Raw genomic sequence first — 11554 nt, 5'->3', positions numbered from 1 at the left:
CAGCGGCCATGGCTCACGGGCCCAGCCGCTCCGCGGCACGCGGGATCCTCCCGGACCGGGGCACGAACCCGGTTCCCCTGCATCGGCAGGCGGACGCGCAACCACTGCGCCACCAGGGAAGCCCCTTAATGGTGTTTTTTGTATTCCCCTTGATCTGTTTTCATACTTATTCAGCCATCTAGGTCCTTATAATGCATGGATATGGTGATTAAGTCACAGCTTCCAGAAAATCTCTGGTATTTTTATATCTCCTAATAATTTTGCAGTCTGGTTGGATACTTAAAAGATACTGGAGGAAGGGCTTCCCTGGTGGCGCAGTGGTTGAGAGTCCGCCTGCCGATGCAGGGGAACCGGGTTCGTGCCCCGGTCCGGGAGGATCCCACGTGCCGCGGAGCGGCTGGGCCCGTGAGCCGTGGCCGCTGAGCCTGCGCGTCCGGGGCCTGTGCTCCGCAACGGGAGAGGCCACGGAAGGGAAAGGCCGGCATACCGAAAAAAAAAAAAAAGATACTGGAGGGGAAGAATTGTTAAGAGTTAGCGTTTTGGAGCTGAGCCATCCAAGGGTCACAGATTAGATTAACTTTTGAACCTTACAGCTCTGGGTGGAAAAATTCCTAAATTGATGAAATTCTCTTGGCATTTTGGGCAAATGCCTGCAACAGCAATTTAATCCTGCCTTTATATTAATCTGAAAGAGCAGCAGTGATTATAAGACAAGAATCTAAGCACAAACTGACTACAAAAACTAGGCTAGATTAGAAGAATATAAACAACAGGTGACAGAAAGTATGCGTTAATTTGGGTAAGAAATACTGTATAGCAATTGACTAAACTGATGTTAGAAAAATTCAGAAGTAGAAAAGATAGACCAATACATAATTCTGAAAGGTTTGACCAACATCAGGTGGTACCATTATGAACAGAAATAATGATATTAGATACTAATTTGGGTAAATTTAATAGGGTAAATGAAATTATTTTAAATTTTCAAAAAATTGATGGAGCAACTACAAAGTGGTGTTTTTTTGTAATGACCAGTTTAACATGCATGCCTTGTTTCACCATCTTTGAAAAAACATAAAACTCTTTCATTTTCATTCTGTCTCACACAAATGATAGTTAACTTTAAGCCCTGTTAGCAGGATTTTTTATATTTTCCTCTTAAATCTTCTCTACAACAATTCTCCATGGCTTCTAAAGACAAGGTCTGCATGATACTACAGTGGTGAATACGTTATTATTTGTCTAAACCCATAAAATTCACAACAACCAGAGCAAACCCTGATGTAAACGATGGACTCTGGGTGGTGATGTTTCAGTCAATGTAGGTTCATCAGTTGTAGCAGTTATACCATCTGGGGGGATGTTGATAACGGGGGAGGCCGTGTGTGTGTGTGTGTGTGTGTGTGTGTGTGTGTGTGTGTGTGTGTGAGATGGTTATATGGGAAGTCTCTCTACCTTCCTATCAATTTTGCTGTGAACCTAAAACTGCTCCAAAACAAGTCTATTAAAAAAAAAAAATGAAATGGAAAAGGAGGGTCCCTGTTGTTCCAAATGACAAATGGAGAGGAAGGTGGATTTTGATCCACTCTGAGCAATTATTTCTGTGCCCCAGGAAGTAGAGATGGTTATATGGGAAGTCTCTCTACCTTCCTATCAATTTTGCTGTGAACCTAAAACTGCTCCAAAACAAGTCTATTAAAAAAAAAAAATGAAATGGAAAAGGAGGGTCCCTGTTGTTCCAAATGACAAATGGAGAGGAAGGTGGATTTTGATCCACTCTGAGCAATTATTTCTGTGCCCCAGGAAGTATACTGAACACTAATTCTGGACTGACTAGAAGGTTCCGGTTTGGTTATTATTTCAGGATGCACCAACACCAATTCAGCATGCCTAGATACCAAGACCTGTCTACAAATCCTCTGCATCAACCCCCCAAAAAATCTTCTCAAAAGAGCTCTCCCCCAACTGCGAGGGCCCAGGTCTTGTACCTGGGTCCCAAGCAGAGACTCCTGGGAGGGACGCCCTGGTGCCTTTCTCTAACAGGTGTTGATCAGAGACAGCATCCTCCAAGATTTTTCCATCCCTTTTCCCCCAGAAGGATACTTCGGTGTACGAAAAGGTATTTCGTTAGTTCTAATGGTCCACTCAGCTTACAGCAACCTTGACTGTATCACAAAAGTATCCCAAAAGACTCACTTACTTCCTTGTGTCCCTTTCACAGGCAAACGGACGTTTGCTCCCCTTGCATGAGCATTACTCAGAAGTGGTTCAAGTATAATTGAAATGTTCCCCGTTATTTTGTCCTGTTGTCAACAAAGCTGAACCTTTCCCCAACATGGTCGCATTGAATTTTTGCACCTCGTTAAATTCATGTAATCCTGTATATGCAGTGACGCCTGTGAGGTTTCCCTTCTGTCCATCAAGTTAAATACCATAGGACTTTGCTCCTAATGGTAAATCAACCTGGATTCTAGGATGGGCAGTTCAGTTTGTGGTTGGCGAAAACGTCGTTGGGGTTGGTTACAACTTCAGAATGCCCGGAGCCATTCTGGAAAGGACCATGACCCTCATGATAACAATGACCTCCACTTTTATTTTATCGTATATCCAGAAGTATCATAAAGGGCTTAACAACCCTGTAACTACAAATGAGTATGAGAATCATTTCACATATGACTAAAATGTGTCAGCGGTTTAACAGAGCATGGCAAAAAGACTCAATGTAGAGCAGGAACTGAACAAAAACATGGGAAAATGACTGGGACAGGCAAGAGGTCATTACACAGTGTGGGACTGATCCATGGATTCAGGAGAGGGATTTCCCACAAGTACTGAGGAAACTGAGATGAACCAAAAAAAAAAAAAGTTCTTTAGAAATGAGACTTGAAAATCAAAGACTATGAAAATAGGAAGTTTCTAAGCAGTACTGGCTGATCCCATTTCCATCTGTAACTAAAGATACTCTGTGTCCATCAGAAGGAACCCGTGTCCTGGTCAGCTAAAAACAGGGATAGAAAACCTAATCAGCCAACAGTAACCATTTCATACATGAGTTTCCTTTACTAAACCATTGTTATTGTCGAGACTAGATTAGGTGTTCGAAATCTGGTCTAGTAAGAGTTTGGTTCAGCTAACAAACTTTGTGTTCATGGGGAAAAAAAAAAATCAAATGATCATTTTCTTTGCCGTGTGAGTTTGCCCACTTAACTGATGGAGAATGTAATGCTTTTAGGTTTCTTTTAATATTCCAGTTGCAGTGAGAGGCCTATGTTGTAAATTAATATGCTAGCATTCTAGTCTTGTTTATCAGTCTTGGTCGTTTTGAATTTCCTGTCTCTGTATGATGGCTGCAGTCACCACGCAGGTGTCTGCATCTTCATGGTCGAGGACCAGGTCCTGTAAGATAATAGAGTCAGTCCTTAGGAAATATCCAACATGCACTCTTATGTCATATCACTTGTTTATGTATTTTTACCCTCTGGAATGTCTTTGGTTCAATATGTGAAACAAACAAGGAAACGTGTAATGAGGCATTTATGCGTTCGTTCACGCAGCCAAAAATCCTATATTGCGTGCCTAAAAAGTATCACTCAAATGCAGGATTCAAGAGTGATGTTCTCTACCTGAGCAAAGGTGGCAGCTTAGCAGATTGTGTAGCTAAACTGTGCTTAAGTTAGAAAATTCTGTCCTTTTTCATGTATGCATTATATTCAACATTATTTAAACAGAGAAAATGTGTCTATTTTTAAGTGCATGCAAGTAACTCAGTTGGGTGGTAACAATTCATTGAATGATGTTGGTGAGAACTTCTTGGTGAAGATATAAATATATAACACATCAAGTGCTTTTATATATTTGTAAAATATATTCATATATTTATATATATATTTCATAAAAGATGTTTCTCCGTGAGCCTGGCTCAATGCCTTTGTGGAAAATAAATGGACCACTTATGGGTGGGTCCATCCGAGCTCTCTGTGCAAACACCTTACTGTACTGATTACTCTAAAGTAAATCTTAAAATTATGTAAAGACCTTCAACTTTGTTTTTTTAACTTTTGTTATCCCCAAAACTGGGATAAGCATGAATAGTCTTTATTTTGATTCAGCTCACATTTATTTGCTTTTCATATTACTCTAGACAGATTTACCAATGTTGATTCTTAGGTATCTATTGCATTGTGCTTATTAAAATGTTTTTCAAATATTTTATTTAATCTGACCTATCTAAATGAAATTATTTTCATACTCATTTGGATGCAAGTCCATCCAACTTTGAAAATATTCATAATATGAATTCTCAGCTTTGTAATCTGACCCTTATTTTATTTTACTTTTTTAAAATAGAGGTAGAGTTGGTTTACAATTTTTCTAAGTTTCATGTGTACAACGTAGTGATTCACAATTTTTAAAGGTTATACTCCATTATTTATAGTTAATATAAAATATTGGCTATATACCTTGTGCTGTACTTTGTATCCTTGTAACTTATTTTATATCTAATAGTTTGTACTTCTTACTCCCCTCCCCCTATCTTGCCCCTCCCTCCTTCCCTCTCCCCACTGGTGACCACTAGTTTCTTCTCTATATCTGAGTCTGCTTTTTTGTTATATTCACTAGTTTGTTGTATTTTTTTAGATTCTACATTTAAGTGATATCATACAGTATTGTCTTTCTGACTTGTTTCACTAAGTATAATACTCCAAGTCTATCCATGTTTTTTCAAATGGCAATATTTCGTTCTTTTTTATGGCTGAGTAATAGTTCATTGTATATATGTACCACATGTTCTTTATCCATTCATCTGTTGAAGGACATTTAGGTTGTTTCCATATCTTGGCTATTGTAAATAGTGCTGCTGTGAACATTGGGGTGCATGTAGCTTTTCTTAAAAAAAAATTGTAGTTGATTTACAGTGTTGTGTTAGTTTCAGGTGTACAGCAAAGTGGTTCAGTTATACATATACATATATCTATCCTTTTTCAGATTCTTTTCCCACCTAGGTTATTACAGAAAATTGAGTAGAGTTCCCTGTGCTGTATAGTAGGTCCTTATTGGTTATCTATTTTATATATAGTAGTGTGTATCTGTTGAATCCAAACTCCTAATTTATCCCTTCCCCTGTTCCTTTCCCCTTTGGTAGCCATAAATTTGTTTCCTAAGTCTGTGAATCTCTTTCTGTTTTGTAACATATTTTAGATTTTACATATAAGCGATATCATATGCTATTTGTCTTTCTGACTTATTCACTTAGTATGATCATCTCTAGGTCCATTCATGTTGTTGCAAATGGCATTATTTCATTCTTCTTTATGGCTGAGTAATATTTCACTGTATATATGTACCACATCTTTTTAATCCATTCATCTGTTGATGGACATTTAGGTTGCTTGCATGTCTTGGCTATTGTAAATAGTGCTACAGTGAATATTGGGGTGCATGTGTCTTTTCAAATTATGGTTTTCTCTGGATATATGCCCAGGAGTGGAAGTACTGGATCATATTGGTAGTTGTATTTTTAGTTTTTTGGGGGGAACCTCCATACTGTTTTCCATAGTGTGCAAGGGTTCTCTTTTCTCCACATACTTGCCAGCGTTTGTTGTTTGTGGTCTTTTTGAGGATAGTCATTCTCACAGGTGTGAGATGATATCTCATTGTGCTTCTGATTTGCAGTTCCCTGATTAGTGATGTTGAGCATCTTTTCATGTACCTGTTGACCATCTGTATTTCTTCTTCGGAAAAAATGTCTATGAATAATCTTTAAAAACAGAAATTGAGTTGCAATTTACATATATGTAGATAAATTTTAATATATGCTATTTATATATGCTATTTATATGTGTGTGTGTGTATAAAATACCCTGACATACATGTATAATACTTCTTTTCTTTTAATAAATTTATTTTATTTATTTATTTTTGGCTGCGTTGGGTCTTCGTTGCCGCGCACGGGCTTTCTCTAGTTGCTGAGAGCAGGGGCTACTCTTTGTTGCAGTGCGTGGGCTTCTCGTTGCGGTGGCCTCTCTTGCGGCTTCTTTTGTGGAGCACGGGTTCTAGGCGTGCACCTTCAGTAGTTGTGTCACGTGGGCTCAGCAGTCGTGGCTCTCGGGCTCTAGAGCGCAGGCTCAGTGGTTGTGGCGCACGGGCTTAGTTGCTACGCGGCATGTGGGATCTTCCCGGACCAGGGATCAAACCCGTGTGCCCTGCATTGTCAGGCGGATTCTTAGCCACTGTGCCACCAGGGAAGTCCCATGTATTATACTTCTTGAGGCACTTGGTCCACTCCTACTGGTACCTTAACTTTAGATGTATCAGTAAAGGTCCAGGTCCAGTCAGGATAACAAAAACCTCACTATGGTTTTCAGAAGAGGACTGATTAGAGAGATGCTCCATAGCTGAAAGCACCAAACAGGATCAGTGAGGTGTGGGATAACATGCACAGGAAGAGGCTGCCATCACTAGGACTGGGACAGTCTCTGAAGTTGGGGCTCAGGCAGAGCTCCAGGGAGACGGTGTTGCTGGCACTGCTGGTGTATCTGAGTGTCCATGATGGGAGTGTCCTAGGAAGTTGACCTGCCAGAACCAGCGCCCATGCTTGAGCAGCAAAGAGCAAGAAAGACACCCTTTGGTTTCTCCTCCCAACTTTCAGGTTCACTTTAGTTCCTACTCTCCTATAACGTGGGAAGACGCCTGAAGGTCAAGCCCTAGTCTAATCCACCAGGTGAATTCAAGGATTGCAGATAAGCTTCAGGTAGACCAGTTGGCCCTTCTCATTGGCTATCAATCCACCAGCCAGGTCCTCCGCTTAGATTCCACCTGACAAGTCAGGAAACCTCAGTACTTCAAAGAGGCTGTCTCTCCTGAGGTTGTAACTCACCAGAGCTGGAAGTTTGATTGGCCAGGAGGTTGAGAAGGACAGCTGGGCAAACAAGAAGTAGTTTAGTTTCTTCCATATCTCATTCTAGAAGTTTTGGTGCTACCGAGATATTGCTCCATGTAGGACAGTGGTGATTTTCCTGACTAAACATCCAGAACAGATCTTACTTCCTTTTTTTCTTTTTATTTATTTATTTAGTGTTTGGCCGCGTCAGGTATCATTTGTGGCACACAGGATCTCCTCGTTGAGGCACGCAGGATCTTTCGTTGCAGCGCGCGGGCTTCTCTCTAGTTGTGGCACGTGGGTTTTTTCTCTAGTGTGGTGTGCGAGCTCAGTAGTTGTGGTGCGTGGCCTTTGTTGCCCCGCGGCATGTGGGATCTTAGTTCCGCGACCAGGGATCGAACCCGTGTCCCCTGCATTGGAAGGCGGATTCTTTACCACTGGACCACCAGGGAAGTCCCCAGAACGGATTTTTTTTTTTCCTCATACATTTATTTTATTTATTTAATTTTGGGCTGCATTGGGTCTTCATTGCTGCGTGCAGGCTTTCTCTAGTTGCAGTGAGAGGGGGCTACTCTTCATTGCAGTGCACGGGCTTCTCATTGCGGTGGACTCCCTTGTTGCGGATCACAGGCTCTAGGCGCACAGGCTTCAGTAGTTGTGGCTCGAGGGCTCAGTAGTTGTGGCTCACGGGCTCTAGAGCACAGGCTCAGTAGTTGCAGTGCATGGGCTTTGTTGCTCCGCGGCATGTGGGCTCTTCCCGGACCAGGGCTCGAACCCGTGTCCCCTGCGCTGGCAGGTGGATTCTTAACCACCGCGCCACCAGGGAAGTCCCCCCAGAACAGATTTTAAAAGCTGTGCTCAACACCTCTCTCACTGCATGTATGGGGAGTCCTAGCCCCTGTCTGTATCACCATCCCCAAATACTCCCAACACCCCTTCGTCTGAATATCCTCTGGACTTCTCATAACTTTAGATGCTGTAGTTGGTGGGGTCCCTGGAAACGATGGCTGCTGCTTTGCCATAGTTTGCATTTTTCCCCGTTAATGTCTTGCTTCTCACCCCAGGGAGGGAGCGGTGGGAAGAAAAATTACCAATTGAGTAAGAAGGTAAGAGTTTGTTTTGAGGATATGCTGCTGGGAACCTGAATCACCAAAAAAAAAAAAAAAGGCACATTCAAGCAAATGTCTAAAAAGAAGTTTTCAAAGCAGCTTTATTAATTTGGAAGGTTAGGAGCAGACAGACATCCTGTGAAGGGTCCTTCGGAATGTCTGAAATGTCCATGTGAAAGATAGCAAAACAGGATAAAGAAACTGACAGTTGGGAATGAATGCCTTCCACTGATGAAAGAAATCCAGTTTTGAAAGGAGATGGTGGATTTTAATCTCTCTCTTCTGCTAGAGTGTTTTGCATTTGATTTCTGTTAATAATACTCTGACCCAACACATTTACAGATGGAGGCTTGTCTGGTGACTGACAGTTTAGATGATTCATGTTATCCGCCCCCCCACCCCCCGCCGCCAACCCAAATTCTGATGGATGCTTTTCAGAGTCTCATTTTGAATTCAGGGGACATTAGGTTTGTTTTTCTCTGAAATCTGGCTTCTGAGAAAGGTAGTGATGAAGAAATGGATGGCTGGAGCTCTGGCTCAAAAGACAGCAGTAGCCGTCATCATGCCTGTGCCCCTGAAAATGCAAAATCCATCCCGCATTGATCCAGGGAAATTAAATTTTGTTTGCACACAACAATTTTATAAAAGAAAAAACGGTGATTTTGAGCTATCTGCAGGTTACATGCTCATTTGCTGGTTGAACTTTCTATCAGCCCCTTTAATTTACAATGCATCACTCCTCACCATCGAAACACAGTGTTTTCAGGTGTAATGAAACTGCCTATCAATTACAAAAGGGAGAAATGAGATACGGGGATGGTGGTTCAGTTCTAAGAATCTATGGTTGCTGTCACTAGATGATGCATCACGTCTTTCTTTTAAATATCTCTCTTGTTATATTTGATCCTCGTTGAATTCTTGCATCTTTCTCCAGCAAAAAGTGTTAACGATTTTATAAGAAGGTAAAGATTTCTTTTCTGCAATTTTGTGGGGAAACTGAATGTGGTCTGTGTTAGTCGTGTGTCCCAGGGTAAAGAAAACGTCTTAGAAGTATTTGTTACCGACTTCCCCGGTGGTCCAGTGGTTAAGACTCTGTGCTTCTGCTGCAGGGGGCGCGGGTTCCGTCCCTGGTCAGGGAACTAAGATCCCCACATGCTATGTGGCATGGCAAAAAGAAAAAAAAAAAAAGGTGTCTGTTTAAAACATTTAGCTTCCATAGAGGTTGAGATTTTTCATAATCGAACATCAATTTTTCCATAAAATGTAGGACCTTGTCTTATGAAACCTTGCTCAAAGAAAAATAAAACTTTGTTGAAAGAAGGAAGCCATTTGATGAAAATAGGCCCTGCGTGTGGCAGAAGAGAGCTTTTTCTTCTAAATTGAACATCCAAATATTATCCTACGTAGAAATTGTGTTCCCTTTAATTCCACAGTAAATTTTTGTGGCCAGGATATGAACAGTGAATAATACTGCTACTGGCATAACCTTATCTACGAGGACAAAAAGAAAGAGGCTTTCGACTAAACCATCTGACAAAGAGGGTAGAATTGGAAATGCCCAGGAATTTGGCTACATCGGAAAAAGTGCACTTCTGTCATTGATTAATGACTAAACCAGGTGGTTATTACAATTTAAGTGCCCCTAATTGGATACAGTAGGTGAAAATCATTACTAATAATGCTAGTCTGAACACCTGTGGAATTCATTCTATTGGGACAATTCCTTGAATTGTACAGAATGCAGAAAAATAAATCAAGATTCCTGCTTTTAAAATGGTCCGTCTCCTGCTATATTTAGACCCCATAGGGAACAAATAGGTCCTGACTCTGACGTAGAGGGAAAGTCAGCATTGATTAACCGAGGAGAAGGGAGTAATTACATCTGCTTCAGAGGGAAAGAGCTCCCCATGAAAGGAACGAAAGTGAGGCAACATGGTTTCCAGTAGGTCTGAGAAGCAGAAAGGCCAGATATCTCATTTCAGAGCAGGCTGTGTCTCTAAGGAGCCATGCTTGTCACACGAACAAGTAGGGAAAAAAGATGTTTGCGCGTTGAATAAACTCAGAGCATCAATTACGTACAGTGTGACTCTGAGGCCGCGGAACTGAATTATTTCTGGGGTCTGCAATTCTCTCTTCTCTCCCGATTTCCATGTGCGTTGAGTATTAGAGAAACATGGAACTATGAGGGATGGTCAATACGCGATTGACAAGCCTTTCCAGCTTTTCAAGCCTTGATTGTCTCCACGAAATGCCACAGATTTAATTTTATACGGCCTTTTTAACAGTTAAGTAACTTTTTTTCTGATTAAAAGAAATTTTTGGAGTATAGTTGCTTTACAGTGTTGTGTTAGTTTCTGCTGTGCAGCAAAGTGAATCAGTTATACATCTAGCCACTCTGTTTTGGATTTCTTTCCCATTTAGGTCACCGCAGAGCACTGAGTAGAGTTCCCTGAGCTACACAGCAGGTTCTCATTAGTTTCCTATTTTATACAGAGTATCAATAGCATATATATGTCAATCCCAATCTCCCAATTCATCCACCACCACCCCTTTCTCCCTGGCCTTAAAATATTCCACATCTGGGCGATCACCAGGTGATGAAAGCAACTTTAGAATACCCACAGTCTCCTCTAATAAATAGGAGTAGAAAATAGGAAAGTCAGAATCTAGATAGATAAGCAAGTAGAAGAAAGGAATCCACCACCTTTCAGATTCTCTCATCTATTTCTGAGAGCTACTATCCTCAATATTTTATGTTTTATAGCCTTAAATTCATTAAGTCCTAATACATCCCGTATTAGGGGATGTATTAGGACTTAACACATTCCTTTCAAACATCTGTAAAATTTTGGGGGCTTGATAAATTCTATTAATGGTGTTCAGTTTTATTAGGGTTGATAATTTTTGTGAGTGTCCATTAAATTCTTACTGGTATTCACCCTCTGATGTTCTCTTTATCCCGGTCAGGATGAAGTTCTTAACACACCAGACTGTTTCCTCTCTAGTATTTGTCAGGGGCAGAAATTGTAGCCGACAGGTCATCTAGGGTTTTTGACATTGATCACATTACTGGATACATAAATATGCTTAATCCTTATCTGAGTCCCAGGTGCAGAAAAAAAGCTGAGTGTGTAATCAACGAATTGTTCTTCTCCTGAGAAATAAAAATAACAACAGTAATGTAGAGGAGTGATATACTAAAAGCACAGGAAAAACAAAAGCAAGGCATGCTAATGCATCTACGTGAAAGGGGAAGAATGCTGCTTTTTCATTTATTTTTGAGTGAAAACATGGAAAGCAGATGTTAAACATACAGGTGTTTGCAACAATGGGTAAAAGCACGAAATGAAGAGAATCCTGAGCTTCCCAAGGTCAGGTGTGTCCAGTGCAATTTCTTCATCTTTTTCCTTTTCTTGTCTTGTGGCTACACTAATGAAGTCATACAACATGACAAGCAGGAACTGGCCATTCGTGGTTTTTGTTTTTTTTTTTTTTTCGGTACGCGGGCCTCTCACTGTTGTGGCCTCTCCCGTTGCGGAGCACAGGCTCCGGACGCGCAGGCTCA

The sequence above is a fragment of the Physeter macrocephalus genome, chromosome 7 (assembly GCF_002837175.3).
Source record: "Physeter macrocephalus isolate SW-GA chromosome 7, ASM283717v5, whole genome shotgun sequence".
In the NCBI taxonomy this organism is placed as follows: domain Eukaryota; kingdom Metazoa; phylum Chordata; class Mammalia; order Artiodactyla; family Physeteridae; genus Physeter; species Physeter macrocephalus.
This window is presented reverse-complemented; position numbering follows the sequence as displayed.